The 18,303-nt window shown below is 45.2% G+C and overlaps 1 long non-coding RNA gene across 1 annotated transcript; it reads right to left on the bottom strand.

Moving 5' to 3' along the window:
- Window positions 1-11,845: 11,845 nt before the first annotated feature.
- Gm12974 (predicted gene 12974) lies at window positions 11,846-17,133 on the bottom strand. Its single transcript, NR_168140.1, has 3 exons — window positions 16,982-17,133; window positions 15,998-16,119; window positions 11,846-12,015 (listed from the first exon to the last, which is right to left on the bottom strand). It is a non-coding gene; the product is annotated as a predicted gene 12974 (long non-coding RNA).
- Between the last annotated feature and the right edge of the window lie 1,170 nt (window positions 17,134-18,303).

Raw genomic sequence — 18,303 nt, 5'->3', positions numbered from 1 at the left:
TTCCTTAACATTTCCACGCTACCGGCTTAGAAATAAGACACATGTTAGAGGCATGGCCCTCTTCCAGTGAATACATCAGTGCGGGGGAACCCAACCCAGGTCCTCTGCTGAGCCCTCACTAGTCCTATTTGCTGTTTCCTAGTAAAACAACAAGAACACTTTGGAACTTAGATATTCTTTAGGAGTAATAAGTTTCGACTCCACTAGACAGGTTCATATTTTCAATGAAGGCAATTTGGAGGGGTGTGGTTTAGCAGGAGAGCACACGCTTAGGATGTGCAAAGTCCCCGGTACACGGAAAACACGTAGATGCTGGATACCGGATGGAAAGAAGGAGCTGTAAAAACAGACTCGCCTTTAGTTCTAGCTACTCAAGATGATGACAGCTGAGGTCAAGCAAACAGTCTGGGACAACTCAGCAAGTCCCCATCCATCAGACAGCAAACAAAGCTGGGGGCGTGGCTCTGTTGGAGGAGGGCTTGCCTAGCTGGGGGTGTGGCTCTGATGGCTGAGTACTTGCTTAGCATACATGAAGCCCTGGTTCCATCCCCAGCAGAAACCAGATTCTGGTACATGCCTGTAATGCTTAGCCTCTTACTCATAGTTTTTTAATTTATAATTTTTTAAGGATTTATCTACTTATTTACATGAAGGCGCTGCCTGCATGTACACTTTAAAGTTAATAGAAGGCATCAGATCCCATCCTAGATGGCTGTGAGCCACCCTGTGGTTGTTGAGATTTGAACTCAGGACCTTCAGAAGTGCAGTCAGTGCTCTTAACCACTGAGCCATCTCTCCAGCTCCCTAACTCATAAATTTAAAAAAGTAATTATTATCTTACTTTAAAAAATTATGGGCTGGGGAGATGGCTCAGTGGTTAAGAGCACCAACTGCTCTTCCAGAGGTCCTGAGTTCAAATCCCAGCAACCACATGGTGGCTCACAACCATCTGTAATGGAGTTTGATGCCCTCTTCTGGTGTGTCTGAAGACAACTATAGTGTACTTACATATAATAAATATTTTTTTTAATTATGTTCACTTATCATGTGTGCAGACATGTGTGTAGGCGGGTGGGTCAAACACACCATGATGTACATATAGGGGTCTGTAGACATATTTTTCAAGTCCTAGTTTAATAAGGATACTAAAATGCTTTAACCTACCTTCTAGCCCACCACCCACTAGAGATAGTGGGAAGAGAAGGTTAATAGGGTAAAGGAAGATATGGACCTGTTTAGAAATAGGTTTTTGCGGGGTGGTATCAACCTTCATTGTGAGGATAGCGGCGGTTCAGTTCACATGGATCGACAGCGGCAACGGCCCGCCCCCGAACACTGTTCACAAATCAGCAATGGCAGTTTGATTCAGAACTGTGAGGGTCTGCCAATCGGCCCTGAGTCATTGGAAGGAGGAAGAAGCCGCCCAAACACCACCATTAAGTTCTTTGGTGCATTTCTCTCCACAATGTCAAGAAGACAAAGGATGCTCAACCAGGAAGGCAAGGCAAACCAATGCCACGCAGCACTGCTGTTCATGGTCTGTTGGGTCATCCTTGCACTTTTCCAAACAATTGTCCACTCCAGCAAAACATCGCATGCCCCCTTCCCAGGCAACCTCAAGAAAAACACTACATGTCCGTTCACAGCAAAATACCCTCCCATGTGATTGCCTCAGCAAAACATCCTCTCAAAAGACAGTTTCCAGAAAAATGTCTCATACCACAGCTGAATCTTCCAGAGAAACCAGAAATTTCCACCTCACAAGTCAAAGGACATTTTTTCAGGTGCAAGTTTTTCCTTTCCACCATGTAAGTCCCAGAGACTGAATTCACCATCAAACTCAAGGAGGGGCCATTACCACTGAGCTACCTCCATAACCTCATTTTTTTAATTTTATTTTTTTTTGGAGAGGTTAGATTTAAATAGGGTCTCACTGTGTAAACTTGGATGGCTTAGAATTAATTCATAGCTGACCTGGAACCCCCTCTGTAGGTTCAAGATCAGGGTGGCCTTGAACTCACAGAAGTCTGCTTGTCTCTTTGTCTCTTAAGGACTAGGATTAAGGTATGTGCTGCCTGGCCTAGCTCTGTAAATTTTGCTGTTGTTTCGCAATTTGTCTTTCTATGTGGACAAGTTGACTCTAAGCGCACTATCCTCTACCCTTAGCCTGTAGTGTACTGGGATTACAGACATGTGGTGCCATAGCTGGCCCCAGGGCTCTTACAGTAAATTTACAGGGTAAATACAGTATTATTATTTGTTTTTTAAAAAAGGTGGGGGGGCTGGTGAGATGGCTCAGTGGTTAAGAGCACTGACTGCTCTTCCAAAGGTCCTGAGTTCAAATCCCAGCAACCACATGGTGGCTGACAACCATCTGTAACAAGATCTGATGCCCTCTTCTGGTGTGTCTGAAGACAACTACAGTGTACTTACATATAGTAAATAAATAAATCTTAAAAAAAAAAAAAAAAGGAAGAAAGGCCAGATGTGGTGGTGCACACCTTTAATCCCAGCACTTGGGAGGCAGACTCCTGAGTTCGAGGCCAACCTGGTCTACAGAGTAAGTTCCAGGACAGCCAGGGCTACACAGAGAAACCCTGTGTCGAAAAACAAAACAAAACAAAACAAAACAAAACAAAACAAAACAAAACAAAACAAAAAAGAAGCTGAAGAGACGAAGAGCTTGTTTTTGAGCCGGGTGGTGGTGCAGGCGGATTTCTGAGTTTGAGGCCAGCCAGGGCTACACAGACAAAACAAAAAACCAAAATAACAACAAAAAAGAGCTTAGTTTCTTAGACCAGACCCTGAATTATAACCTCAATTTCTCTCTCTCTCTCTCTCTCTCTCTCTCTCTCTCTCTCTCTCTCTCTCTCTCTCTCTCAATGTATCATGCACAGTGTTCTGTCTGTATGTGTGCCTGCATGCCAGAAGAGGGCACTACCAGATCTCATTATAGATGGTTATGAACCACCATGTGGCTGCTGGGAATTGAACTCAGGTCAGGACCTCTGGAAGAGCAGTCAGTGCTCATAACCTCTGAGTCATCTCTCCAGCCCCCCCAAACAGCTTTTAATAAGAGCACTTCCCTTCCCCCTTCTGCGGAAAGCATCATGACATTAGTTCTCCATTCTTGATATGTTATTTCATAGTCTTTTGTTTGTTTTGTTTTTTACTGTCCTAGAACTCACTCTGTAGACCAGGCTGGCATCAAACTCAGAAATCTGCCTCCCAAGTGCTGGGATTAAAGGTATGTGCCACCATGCCTGGCTTTATTTCATAGTCTTATTTGGACTATTCATTACGTTTCTTACCCTGACATACAGAAAACATTTTAATTCCATCATCTCTGTGTGTATGCAGTACCTTGTGTGTGGGAGGGGCTACCAGTGGGAGTTGGTGTGATCCACCCACGTGGGTCCCAGGGATTGAACTCAGTTCTTTAGGCTTGCCAGCAAGCGCCTTTACACACTGAGACATCTCACCGACCCATTTTATGAGTATGTCTGTTCATATAACAAACCAGTAAACTGTTGAAAGGAAAAGAGAGAGAGAGATGACAGACAGACAGACTGACAGACAGGAGGAAAAGAATAGGTGGGAGAGAGGCAGAGAGAAAAAGATTTGACTACATCAAAACCTTTCACCAGATGGGCGCTTTCATCCCTAGTTCCCTGCTGTTCTTCTTTTGACCAACAGGTGGCAGGCTAAACCCACAACAGGCGACCATGACTTTCTTTAACTGCAATGAGAAGAAAATTGCTTCTTTTCCCACACGTATTTCTTTCCCCAGATAAACAGTGCGGTGAGCATCTGCCCGCTTATCAAGGAAGTGAGCCCCAGAAGAAGGTCGCTTTTCAGGTGAGGGACACACGGGTCACCAACCTGACTCTGAGCTTCAGGTTACAACACTGCAGACAAGTTCCTTAGAAAGCAGCCAAGGTTGCTCCAAAAGTTGTTTTAAAATTCACATAATCTACATTTCCCCAGTTAATAATAATAAAAAGTGTATAACCAGAAGTCACAGAGGCCCTTCTGTCATAACTGGTAGGGTTTTAGAGGTAATGGTACTTCCTTTTCATGAAGGAGAAGTTTTCAGAGCCAGCCCCCTCCCAGAATCCTTCCACCCACCCCTCTATACACTGCTCTCCCCCAGGAATTGCTTCCCAGCCCTTCACAAAATTGCCAGGGTAATTGACTCTTCGCGGGCTGAGTCTGACTTCCCACCCTGATTTGGTAACAGACTTTGTTTTGGTGAGATGAGGCTCTTTGTTTGCCAATGCACAATAAAAATGGCTTTTGAGTGACTTCAGAGGACGCTTTCTGGTGCCAATAGCAGATTCCAAAGCAGCCTTTATCCCCGACGTGGGGGATCGGGTCCCTCGAGACTGTTTAAGGATCGGTTTTCAAAGTGCTCAGAACCTGAAATGTCTTGTATGGTATATTTGCAGGTGCATAATTGGCCCAGTGCTCCAGGGTTATAAAGGCTGCCTTCCTGTGGTAGCAGTAGACAGACTGAGCCTCTTGCTAAAATTGAGGGCTGCAATTTCGATAACAAATCTGATTCTAACTCTCCCGTGTCACTTCAGCCCAAAGGTGCCTTTGTCTCCCAAGAGAAAGAGGGCTGGAAGTGACTGAATGGCCCTTCAGCAGAGCCAGGAGCAAAACATTGCCGAGGGACACTTTTGTCCGGAGAGTGGAGGTTTAGGGCTGGTATGTGTGAAGTGAGTTCTCTTTGTTCACTGCCAACCTGCCTGAATGCGTGTGAGGCGGCGGAGGTGACAGCAAAATGCTTTAAAAGTGGCCTGCAGTGGGAAACTCGGAGCGCACAATGGCGTTATTTTTGTTAGACATAATTCTCCCACCTCGCCTTTTTATTGCAGGAACCAAAATAAGTCCGGATAAAGCTTTAAAAGGCTGCCTTGATGTTGGAAGGAAAATGGATATTGTCTCTCCCCACAGTGTCTGAATGGTGCACATAATCCTAGCTATATCCAGATAAGAAGACGCCCCGCCCTGGGTGGAAGAGCACCAGGCGTCTCCAGGGAGGGGCCGGAGGGTGCTAGCCCATCTTACTGAAACTTCTAAAATCTGAAGAGAAGGCTCCCTGCTCTTCACACTTCTATTTGCAGTTAATGTTTATGTGTGGTAGAAATGTTCGATCCCCTTTACTCCTCAAAGCCCCCCCCCCCCACCTCCGGCATTTGATCACTTGATGACACCCATGAAGACTCCAGCTTTCGGCTTTCATCATCGAAAACCCGCGGGCTGTAGACTGAGGAGAGGAAAGGGGCGGTGCTCTCCCCCTAAATTGCTCAATTTAGTCAATTTAGGAGATCAGGGAGCCAGGGAGCTCCTTCTGCGATTAAGTGTGTTTTTTCTTTTGTTTGTTTGTGTTTTTCAAGACGAGGTTTCTCTGCATAGCCCAAGCTCAGAGATCCGCTTGCCTCTGCTTCCCAAGTGCTGGGATAAACTTGGCGAGCCATCAGAGTGACTCCAGTCGGGGAGGTTTTAGTGAACTGTGTCTCAGGTAAACCGGATGTGGGAGGATGTGGGCGCCACATTCAAATCTGAGGGGTGCCTCTCAAAGGAAAGATCTAATCGGCCAGCCTTCCCTGCAGCAGCTACCAGGGTGGAACGTTTGCCTGTTTGTGTTCCAGGCAGGGGATGCTGCTAATTATGGGAGCAATTCCCATGGATACAGAGAAGAAGGAGCCAAGCCCTGATCAGGAGCGGATGATCAGGAGGGGACTAAGGAGAGTGGTTGGCTCAGTGATTACGAAGAACACTTGTTGATCTTGCAAAAGTCAGGAGTTCAATTCCTAGCACCCACAAGGTGCCTCACAACTGTCCCAGGAACTCTCACACCCTATTCTGACCTCCATGGGTATCGGCGAGCACCTGGTAACCATACTTAACATGCAAATAAAACACTCAGACATAGCAGAGCGTGGTAGCACCCGCCTTTAATGCCAGCACTTGGGAGGCAGAGGCTCATTGGTGAGTTTAAGGCCAACCTGATCTACATACTGGGTTCTGGGCCAGCCAGAACTACATATGAGATGCTTTCTTGAAGAATAAAAACAAGAGCTGGAGAGATAGCTCCATAGTTAAGAGCACCGACTGCTCTTCCAGAGGTACTGAGTTCAATTCCCAGCAACCACACGGTGGCTCACAACCATCTGTAATGGGATCTGATGCCCCTCTGAAGAGAGCAAAGGTGGTATACTCACCTACATTAAATAAATAAATAAATCTTAAAAAAAAAAAGTAGGACAAAACCCCCAACAAAATCATTTGCATGCTTTTAAATCCAGCACTCAGGAGGCAGAAGCAAGATTAGTTTAGCCATTTGGGGCCAGCAAGATGACACAAATGGCTTGCCACCAAGCCTATTGACCTAAGTTTGATCCCCAGGACCCACACAGTAAAGGAAAAAAAAACAAAGTCTGCAAGTTGTCCTCTGACCGTCCCATGTAAGTGTATCATGTTATCATATGCACATGCAAGAAATAAATAACCTGGTAATTTAAAAAAAGATTTATTTATTATTATATGTAAGTACACTGTAGCTGTCTTCAGATGCACCAGAAAAGGACATCAGATCTCATTATGGGTGGTTGTGAGCCACCATGTGGTTGCTGGGATTTGAACTCAGGACCTTCAGAAGAACAGTCGGTGCTCTTAACCACTGAGCCATCTCTTTAGCCCCCGATAACCTTTTAAACATTTTTTTTTTCTGTTTTGTGCAATCTAAGTTTATTTCACTGATGGAAACATTTCTCTTTGCGCAATTTTTTATGCATAATACATCATCAAGCTTAATGTCTATGTACAGTGCCAAAACATATTTGTTCTGGTGTGTGTGTGTGTATGTGTTTGTGGGATGTGTGTGTGTGTGTGTGTGTGTGTGTGTGTGTGTGTTTGTGTGTGTGGTGTTCATTTGTCAAGGTTGAAACTTACCTTTAAGGCCAGGCATGGTGGTGCATGTCTTTAATGCCATCACTTGGGAGGCAGAAGCCAAAGGATCATTGTGAATTTGAGACCAGCCTGGTCTACAAAGCAAGTTCCAGGGCACCCAGAGCTTTAGTTCAAGGCCAGGTCTGGACAGATGGCTCAGTGGTTAAGAGCACTGGCTGCTCTTCTAGAAGACCGGAGTTCAATTCCCAGCACCCACAAGGCAGCTTACAACCATCTGTAGCTGCAGTTCCAGGGCATCAGTGTGGGCACTGCACGCACACACCACAGAGACACACATGCAGCAAAACACCATTCAAATAAAATAATGGGTTTTTTAAAAATTGCTTAAAAACTAAAAGGAAAGCGAAAAGTTCAAGGCTAGCCTGGGCTCCACCGGAAGACCCTATCTTAGAAACTGAAGCAGGAAAGAAGAGCAGAGAGTTAACTTTTAGAAAGAATCAAATTTGAGAAATGGAAGCAGTTCCATCTCTCTCTTGTTTGAATCCGGGGATTGATAAATGTCCCTGCTTATCGAGCCCTGCACTGTTTTTTGTTGTTTTTTTTTTTCTCAGAGTCTCAGAATTCTTTGTATGGGAGCCCAGGGCTAGAAGGGGATCCTGTTTCGGCAGTGACTGAGGCTTCCAACTTTCAGGACCTCTGCCTAGGAACCTGTGCCAGCTGCCTGCCTTTCGGTTTTAAGTTTAACTTCACAAGCAGCCTTTCCAACAGTACTGTGGCTTTCTCTCCCTTTTATATGACAGATGTGGTTTCACAGGGCATCTAGGGGTTGCTTGGATTTGAAGTGAATACTTATGGGAGGGGGCAGGGGAGGAGGTAGTTATTCTAATTTGGAAACTGAAACAGCAACTCTGATAGAAGAAATAAAGTGTTTGGAGTCAAAAGACTGGAGTTTTAACACTTGACTCCACCACACTTTACCAGGGCACATTTAAGACAAGACACTTATCTCCCTGAGAGTTAGCACAGACCCCAGCCCCCATCCTCCCTGTGAACTCTGAGCATCATGGCAGTCAGTAGTCTGTATTTCATAGTGAGGTCAAACAGGAGGAAAAATTTGAAATTTTTATATTTTTTTAACAACGCAATGCTAGGAGGCAGGTGGGTCTTCAAGTTTAAAGTTAGCCTGGTTTATGGAGTGAGTTCCAGGACAGCCAGGGCTACACAGAGATGAAACAAAACAAACAAACAAACAAACAAACTCCAAAACAACAACAAGCAAACCAAACCCCCAAAAGTGGGGAGACAGAAGAAAAAAAGAGACCAAAATAAAATAAAATTAAAATTAAAACAAAAGCCAGGCAGTGGTGGCACACGCCTTTAATCCCAGCACTTGGAAGGCAGAGGCAGGAGGATTTCTGAGTTCGAGGCCAGACTGGTCTACAAAGTGAGTTCCAGGACAGCAAGGGCTACACAGAGAAAACCTGTCTCGAAAAACCAAAAAGAGAAAAAAGAAAAGAAAGGAAAGGAAAGAGGAAAAAAAGAGAAATAACCTGGGGCAGGGTTAAGATAGCTCATTCGCCAGGCCTAGAGACTTGTTTTGTTTTTCAAAATCCAAAGAAGAGACTCTTTTTTCAATTAAAATTTTTTTTTTTTTTTTTTTTTTTTTGGTTTTTCGAGACAGGGTTTCTCTGTGTAACCCTGGCTGTTCTGGAACTCACTCTGTAGATCAGGCTGGTCTCGAACTCAGAAATCCACCTGCCTCTGCCTCCCAAGTGCTGGGACTAAAGGCGTGCACCATCACCGCCCAGCCAAAGAAGAGACTTTAATTCCCTCAAGTTGGCCTTGACTTTCATATGGGTTCATATGGGTGGCACATGACCCAGACAAGGCCTAGCACGCTTGGAGCCCTGGATTCTCCCTGGAGCACAGAAGCCTGATAAGCCAGCATGACATTAGTCTCAGTGTTCTCTGCGAGGTCAAGGCTAGCCTGGTCTACCCAGGGAGTTCCTGGACAGCCAGGGAAACAGAGAGAGACCCTGAATCAAAAAGCCCAGGCAGGTTAGAGCACACCTGCAGTCCTTACACTCGAGGGATGAATTCAAGACCACCAGGAGGTGGGGAGATTCGGATTTGCAGGCCAATCTGTCAGGAGACCCGATGTCAAACAACAAACAAGAAAGAAGCCCAAATAGCAAACATCTATTTCTGTGTCTTTAATTCATTTGAATTAGCATAAGTCAGAATCTCTTGCCAGAAAATGCCAATGAACATTTTGATATTTGGTTTTGTGTGTGGACTTATGTGTGAGTGCATGTATGTGAATGCATGGGTTGCATGGGTGTGAGTGTACACATGTGCCATGAAGCTGGAGGACCTCGGAGGGTGCTGTGCCTCAGAAGCCACCCACCCTGTTGACTGATACAGTCTCTCATTGGCCTGAAGGTCACCAAATAGGCTTACTGACCGGCAGTCCCTGGTGCCTGTCTGTCTGCCTCCCTAGTGCTGGATCAATGACATGTGTGCACCGTGATGCCTGTGACAAGTGTGTACCACATTTTTCGTGCTAAGTGTGTACCACTGTGCCTGTCTTTTTATACATGGGTTCTACGTGGGTTCTGGGGATTCGTGTTGGTGCAGCAAGCGCTTTGTGGACTGAGCCACAGCCTGGGTCTTGCTTGAGTTTGTTTGCTGTTTTGATTTCTATTCACTTTGCAGCCCATATTGACCTTGAACTGGAAGCAATCCTCCAGCTGAAGTTCACAGAGAGAAGAAAGCTCAGCTCTGTATCACACCTGACTCTGCAATGTCATTCTTTTCTCTTTTAAAGATTTATTTAATTTATATGAGTACACAGTAGCTGTCTTCAGATGCACCAGAAGAGGGCATCAGATCCCATTACAGATGGCTGTGAGCCATCATGTGGTTGCTGGGACTTGAACTCAGGACCTCTGGAAGAACAGCCAGTGCTCTTAACCACTGAGCCATCTCTCCAGCCCTTTAATCCCCCCCCCCCCTTTTCTGGAGACATGGTCCCATGTATTACAAGATGGCCTCAAGCTTGCTCTGATCCTCCTGTCTCTGGTTTTAAGCCATGCTGGGAATCGAACCCAGGGCTTCCTCCATGCTACCCAAGCATCCTATCACATGAGCTACAACCACAGCCTTCCCTTTGCTCGGCCTGGACCTGGCTGTGTAGACCAGGCTGGCCTCGAACTCAAAGCTATCCTTCTGCTTCTGCTTCTCAAGTGCTGGGATCGCAGGGCGAGACAGCAAGCTTGGTAAACATTCTCTTCTGATATGAACATTTCCACTGAGGCTTAAAGGCTTCATAGCTTTAATGAGTAACTGTCAGCGGGAACCTAGAGAGATGGCTCTGTTTACAAATAGATTTACAGCAGATTTAGGCACCTGGTTAACACAGTCCAAGATCTGAGAGGCACTGAAGCAGTTATCTGGAATTCTCTAATCTCAGATAAGTGCACAGTTCAGCTTGCCTGCCTCCTCCCCTCCTTCAGAAACACACACCTGCCCCTTTTACACCGAGACATTTCGTTTGTTTGTTTGTTTGTTTGTTTCTCTCTCTGTAGCCCAGGCTGGCCTCAAACTCAAGGACCCCCCTTTGCCTCCAGAGTGCTCAGAATAAAGGTGTGAGCCAACCAAACTTGATCTTATGCAATTTAAGTTTTGAAAGCGTTATTTTTACTGATGTGTATGTGGGACGCAGAGCGCCATACAGTGCCATCTATGGGATGATGCTCTCCCCAAACCATGGCTCTGGGCAGCTTGCCTGTCAAGTGATGCTGGAGTCCCTGAGATGACACTCCTCTCCCATCTGGTCCTCTCTGAAGTATGGGTGCCTGGGAGGGGACCACAACTTAACACATCATTTAGCACTAGAGCTAGATGCAGGAAATGGGTGAAGACTCAGTTTACTAATTTTGTAGTTGGGCCTAGGCCACAATCAGAGCAACTCTTTCATAAACTGAACCCTGCTGGCTTCTAAGCACTATTCCAGAAATGTGGTAGAACGCACTGGTGCAGGAGCATGGGGCAGGATTCTGCGTCAGCTAACTACAGTTCTTCTTCTTCTTCTTCTTCTTCCTTTTTTTTTTTTTTTTTTTTTTTTTGGTTTTTCGAGACAGGGTTTCTCTGTATAGCCCTGGCTGTCCTAGAACTCACTCTGTAGACCAGGCTGGCCTTGAACTTAGAAATCCACCTGCCTCTGCCTCCCGAGTGCTGGGATTAAAGGCGTGCGCCACCACTGCCTGTCCTAATTACAGTTCTATCTATAGTTAGTTTTATCTAACTACTCTATCCGTGCACCTGCAGTGACCAGGAATTTTCACACACACACACACACACACACACACACACACACACACACACACACACACACCTGTATGATGCTACGACTTACAGAAGGAGAAACAGGCTGCCCTGCCTGCCTTCTGACTGCCTTAGGGGCAGGCTGGGTGGTGGAATGCTCTGATAAGGTCATTCCTGTGATAAGAGTGAGTTCTTCCTCTCTTCCCTTTCATCCTCCCTAGGGGGAATTCAGGGGTAGAGTCTCTTTCTTCTTCTTCTTCCCCCACTCCCCTTCTTCCTCCACCTCCTTTTCTTTGAGTCACAGTTTCTTTATACTGTCCTGACTGCCCTGGAACTTGATATTTAGAGCAGGCTGGTCTCAAACTTACATAGACCCACCTGCCTCTGCCTCCTGAGTGCGGGAATTAAAGGTGTGCGCCACCTCTACCCTACACAGTGCCTCATTTTTGCTGAGCATACATGACCACTGAACTCTGCTTCCAGCTGATGTGATATAAATACTCATGTAGTTTGAATGCCAATGTTTATACCAAAGTTGAGTGTTTCCTGTGCCAACTGTGTGTGCTCGGATTCTCTAACTCTTACCACATGACTTCTTGGGTTTGTTTTTTTTTAAGATTTATTTATTATTATTATATCTAAGTACACTGTAGCTGTCTTCAGATGCACCAGAAGATGGCATCAGATCCCATTACAGATGGCTGTGAGCCATCATGTGGTTGCTGGGATTTGAACTCAGGACCTTTGGAAGAGCAGTCGGTGCTCTTAAATCTAAAAATAAAAATAAAGGAATAAATTTTTAGCACATTTTCAATCCCAGCACTCAGGAGGCAGAAACAGGTGTACTCCCTAACCAGGCCAGACTAGATTGGTCTACAGAGTGAGTTCCAGGACCAGGGCTACACAGAGAAACCCTGCTTTGAAAAAAATCAAAATAACAAAGCAAAGCAAAACAAACAACAGCTTGGTACATTGTTACCCAAGGGAAGGTAGGAAGAAAAACTTGGTGCTAAGGAAATCTAAAAGGAAGAAATAAGACACTGGCGGGACTCGAGGTTCAGACAGGATTTGACTGGAGGCAAACAGAGCACGGGAATGGAGCACACCTAAGAAAGTCAGCAGGGGAATGGAAAAGGATTCGGAGGCAGAGACAGAGCAGCATGTTCTGAGAACAACTCGTCTTGCCAAATTTGAATATGTACTAATGAGCAGTTCAAAATAGGGATTGGTGCAGCCAGATTATATAAGGTTTAAGAAGTCAGGCAGAGGAACTCAACCTGCCCGAGGTGGGAAAACAGGAAGTAAGTCAAGCCACTGAGCAGACTCCAAGTGGCAGCAGGGGCGGACTGTGCAGCATAATGGAGAGGGAAACCTGCCGCTTGCTTTTGGCTGAACTCTCCAGAGGGGAAAGGCCAGCCTCTGAGGGTCTGTGGAAGGCTGCCTGAGGTCTGGCTTCCCATGCGACACCAATGCCACCTTCCCCAGCCTCACACAAGTCCTCTGTGCCTCTTCCCACTGAAGTCAGCAAGAAGGTTCCCAGGGTGGCTGAGCATGGTTTAGAGCCACGCTTGCCTCTAAGCTAGGAACCCGTGTGAGACTCAGGAAACCCTGGCTCTTCTAAATCCTGAGCACAGTATTGGTCTGGAAATTCCCCATGGTTCAGGAAGCAGTGCAACCACACTGAACACTTTCTGAATGTGTTCTTCCCAATTCTTCTGGTAACCTGACTTGTAAACTACGATCCTTTAGGAAGCCACTGACGGACAGCACTGGCTAATGCTACATACCTGACGAGGTAAACCTCTCCTTATTTTTCTGAGAGCTGCAAGACAGGACATTTCAGAAGCCAACGCTGGAGCCAGAGAGCCAGGCTCCTGGGTGATTGAAGGCTTTCTGGTTTCAAATTAGACAGAAAACCAAATTAGCAAATTAATTGTTGGATATGTTTCCTGGGCTTTCCATCAGCTGCTGCAGGACCAGTAGCCAATGAAAGACCGGTTCTGGCTGCCCCAGAGAGGGGGCAGGGTTCAGAATCCGGTTCTGCCAGCCTCCAAGTGTCAGACATGTTAATTTTAAATTACTTTTGTACAGCCTGGTGTCAAAATGATTAAAGCATGAAGAAAAAAAAAACAGGAAGGAGAGCGAAGTGAGGTGGTTTACCTTGCTTCAGCAGCAGGGACCCTCAGAGCCCCATTTCAGGGGTTTCTTTCTCTAAGATAACCAGGACTAAGTTAATGCCGTTTTAGTGAACAGCTAAAATGGATGAAGGGAGGTGTGTGGTAGTCACTATTTCTGTAAAGCAGTCTACATCACAGACATGAACATGCTGTCATGCCCTATGAATCCACATTCTGATCAGAATACGCTAAGTATATTCTATATTTAAAATATCAAATAACGTCAAGATAGAACTTTGCTTGCCTAGCTAGCATTTAAAGGCATTGGGTTTTGATTTTTAAGTATTGGAGGAAAGAAATAGTGTATCAAATAATCCCCACACAACGATGGTATGCCATAATGGCTGCTATTGCTCCTACTTACAGATGGGAGAACTGGGGCTTCTTGAATCAGTAGACTTGGCTCTGAGCATGGCAGTACATGCCTGATCCTAGCATTTGGAAAGTGTGGGCAGGAGGGTCAAGAGTTCAGCTACATAGCAGGCTTGAGGCTAGAAGGGGCTACATGAAACCCTTTCTCATAAAGAGAGATGCAGAGATGGCTCAGCAGTCGAGAACACTTGCTGCTCTTTCTTTGTTTGTTTGTTTGGTTGGTTTTTTTGAGACAGGGTTTCTCTGTGTAGTCCTGGCTGTCCTGGAACTCACTCTGTAGATCAGGCTGACCTCGAACTCAGAAATCTGCCTGCCTCTGCCTCCCAAGTGCTGGGATTGAAGGCGTGCGCCACCACCGCCTGGGCCTTGCTGCTCTTTCAAAGCACAACATAGACCACAGCTTTCAGCTCCAGGAGATCCAGATCCGATGCTCTCTTAAGACCTTAAAGACTCAGCTGGGCGTGGCGTGGTGGCGCACGCCTTTAATCCCAGCACTCGGGAGGCAGAGGCAGGCGGATTTCTGAGTTCCAGGCCAACCTGGTCTACAGAGTGAGTTCTAGGACAGCCAGGGCTACACCGAGAAACCCTGTCTCGAAAAACCAAAAAAAAAAAAAAAAAAAAGAGACCTTAAGACTCTGCAAGCATCTTCATGCAAGTACACACTCACAATAATAATAATAATAATATAGATTTAAATGTAAAACATGTGCCTCATTGTGTATTCCTGGCTCACTGTATAAATCACACTAGCTTCAAACTTTCATAGATCTACCTGCCTCTGCTTCCTGAGTGATGAAATTAAGCCAGGTGTTGTCCACACTTGGCAATATCTGGGGTTTCGTGTGGGTTGTGAAAATGAAGCACACGTCCTTGTGCTTGAGAACCCAGACTCTTTAGTAACTGTGTTCTCTCTCCATCCATGCTCTACAAATGTTAGGTGCACAAGAATATCCTAAGTAAAAGCCACCATTCAGAACATTGTTGCTAATGTCAATAAAATGATGTAGAGAGAAGACACCTCAGGACTATCTGGATCCAATTTTAACATCTTAAAAGTTCTTTATTGCCGGGCGTGATAACACACGCCTTTAATCCCAGCACTTGGGAGGCAGAGGCAGGCAGATTTCTGAGTTCCAGGCCAGCCTGGTCTACAGAGTGAGTTCCAGGACAGCCAGGGCTACAGAGAAACCCTGTCTTGAAAAACCAAAAAACAAAACAAAGCAAAACAAAAAAGTTCTTTATTGAGACCATCTATACTCTCATTTGTTTGCTTGTTTTTACTATGTATTATTTTATATTACATTTTAAAATATTTTGTATTATAAAAATACTATTATTTAATGTACATGCATGAGTACCTGCACATAGGTATGTGAATCAGGTTCATGACTGGTGTCCAAAGAGGACCAGGACTGGATGCCCTGGAACTGAAGTTACAAGTGGTTGTGAGCCACCATGGGTGCTGGGAAAAGAACCATGTTTATTCTCTGCAAGTGCTTTTTACTGAGCCATCTCTCCAGCTCAGTCAGGCCTGCCTACTTTTGTTTGATTTTTTTTTTCCCCCAAAAGCAAAATAACTTAGGGGACTGAAGACAAATGTAATTTGGTAGGATGCTTGCCTAGGCTATCTCTCATGGTGATTGAAGCCAGCAGGGAGTACACAGCAAGGCCTGCCCTCAAAATTTAATAAGTAAATCTATAAGCACAAGATCAGATAATCACTCCGGTAAATTCAGACATGGTGAGACGTAGGTAGTAGAGGTGGTTATGGTAGTAGCATCCATTACAGTAACCAGCACTGGGGAAGGAAACAGGCAAGTAAGTTCAAGGACAACCTGAATTCTATAGCATGAGACTTTTTCTTTGGGGGGGATTGGGGTTGTTTTTGTTTTTCCAGACAGGGTTTCTCCGTGTAACAGCCTTATCTGTCCTGGTATTCACTTTTTTTTTTTTAAAGATTTATTTATTTATTATAAGTACGTACACTGTAGCTGTCTTCAGACACACCAGAAGAGGGAGTCAGATCTCGTTACGGATGGTTGTGAGCCACCATGTGGTTGCTGGGATTTGAACTCCGGACCTTCGGAAGAGCAGTCGGGTGCTCTTCCTGGTATTCACTTTATAGACCAGGCTAGCCTGGAACTCACAGAGATCTACCTGCCTCTGCCTCCTGAGTGCTTGGGATTAAATTCTGTGCCACTCACTGCCTGACTTGGTTCCACCAGAGTCTCTTCAGAAGTGCCAAAAGGTGGGGCTATGGGTCTGTGGTAGAGTGCTCGCTGTGCTTGTGCGAAGTCTTGGCCTCATCTCCAGCATCCCAAGAGAACTGTGGAGGACAAAGGGAACCCTTGAATTTCAAGAATCTATTATCTGCAGTCTTTTAGACAGTGCTAATTGCTGTGTTTTCCAACAAACTGCTTAGACAGTAAAGCTACTTTATTCTAAGGTACTGTATTCTAAATAATGGCACAGGGTCACGCAGGTGACCTAGTTTATATTTACAAGACCTATGTATATTCTAAGCTAAAATATATGCCTAAAGTTCCTACCCATCTGTTCTAAGGTCTTGCTACAGCCCACCCAGGACAAGTCTACTTCCTTTGTAAAACAAAGCAAAAGAAAAAGCCAAAAAAAAAAAAAATCAAAACTTTTTAAAAAAAATTGAGACAGGGTTTTAGCCTGGAATTTTCTATGTAGACCAGGCTGGCCTCAAACTTGTAGAGATCTTCTAGCCTCTGCCTCAATAGCACTCGGATTCCAGGCATGTGAGACCACACCACACTTAACAAGTCCAATTCTTTTTCCATCACTCAGAAGTCCACCTTTCCGGATAAGCCAGGGGTTGAAGCTTTCGCCTTAATTTGGCTAACTGTTGTCATTATGATATTCCTTAAAGGAAACCTCATTACTTAGGAATGGTCTAACCATGCAGAGTGCAGCTTTTTCCCTGTTCCAGAAGCTGTGTTTCCATTAATCCAACCTAAGATGATTCTTGTTCCAGAGCCCTGTGTGGAGAGACAACCGTCCTGACTCCTCAGCACCTTCCTTGCCTTGTGCGTGTTTATGTTCCTTCTGTGGCTCTGTCGTAACATGCCCATATGCTTCTCTATTGCACGACCTTGATCTTCATTCTTTGCACTGTATTGCCGATCCGAAGTGCACACATGCTACATTTATTTTCCTCTCACCTTCCATCACCTCCTCTCTTTCCACTTTCACTTCCTGACGCCTCCCTGGTCCACCATGAGTGTATCCAGGCTGTTTTCCAGGCAGCCTCCCTCTTTTTATCAAGTAGTAGGCATGTTCCAACACATCACTGTGCCACTGCCCAAATGTGTCTAACCTGGTTAGCACTTAGAATGCAGACGCTGACAGTCGGACGCTGGTTTCCAAGACACTAATCTGATTTGGGAACGCTTCCTCTAAGCACATCTCAAATTTCACTTCCTTGAAGTTCCAAGCAAAGACCTAGCCTAGCCTAGGAGCTGCTGCTCATACAGACAACACTCTCCATGAAAAAAAGTAGTGAACAGACACTGTTCATTCCGCCGACAGTTAAGTGAGGATCAGCCTGGGCGACAAGAAGCAGCTGGAAACAGCCTGTATTCAAATCCTAGAACTATTGTTCTCCGCCTGGGTGTTCCTGGTAACTGCTCGCATTCTAGAATGAGCACAGCCACTGTGGCCAACTCTTGGACCTGCTGTGAGCAGTTAAGTCACTCAGAGCATTTAGAACAGGGTCTAGCTCTCACATAGTTAAAACAGGCATTATTATTATTATTCCCCCGAGGTGTAAAAGGATTTAAAAGTACAACAGAAATGAGATTATTTCTGCCAGGCTTTCCTGCTCAGGTCTCTGCAAGCCTTGGTGTGGAGGTGGCTTTATAAGGAAGCGGACATTCAGAGGGAGACTCACGAGTCATTTGTGAATGAATGCCCTCGATCTGGGGCTAACAAGGAACAGGGGGCAATTGTTATTTAAGAGGAAGAGTAAAGGCCAGAAAACCAGAGCGGAGCCCCCGACTTAAGAGCTTCCTTTCCTGCCTACTGGAAACCAACAAAGCAGAGACAACAAACAAACCTGTCTCAGCCCGAAAGAGGCAAAGGTGGCTTCTAGCTGGACTTCACAAAAGTGGGCTAAAAGGTTAAAGTCTCCAGATTTAAAAAAAAAGAAGAAGAAAAGAAAGAAAGCACGAGCTCTCCTGTCCCTTCAAAACGTCCCTTTTTATTTTTTGGTCACAGAGCTGTTTAGTATGGAATTCTAGAAAATGCCAAGGGTCCCACAGACTTCTATACTTTGTGACATTGCATGGTTCACGGGTAGACTACACTAACATATAAGAAATTAGTTTAGGTTGTGTCAAATCACCTTAAAACACACTAAGTAAATGGGAAGGGCCCGAACAAAGAGACTTATTAAGCTGGTTTAACCGCATTCAGCTTCACTATGCTTAATCCGCTTCAGGGGTTCGCGTTAAACAACAAACTCGGTTTCTTGGCCTAAACCTTT

This window comes from Mus musculus, chromosome 4, assembly GCF_000001635.26.
Source record: "Mus musculus strain C57BL/6J chromosome 4, GRCm38.p6 C57BL/6J".
NCBI lineage: Eukaryota > Metazoa > Chordata > Mammalia > Rodentia > Muridae > Mus > Mus musculus.
This window is presented reverse-complemented; position numbering and strand designations above follow the sequence as displayed.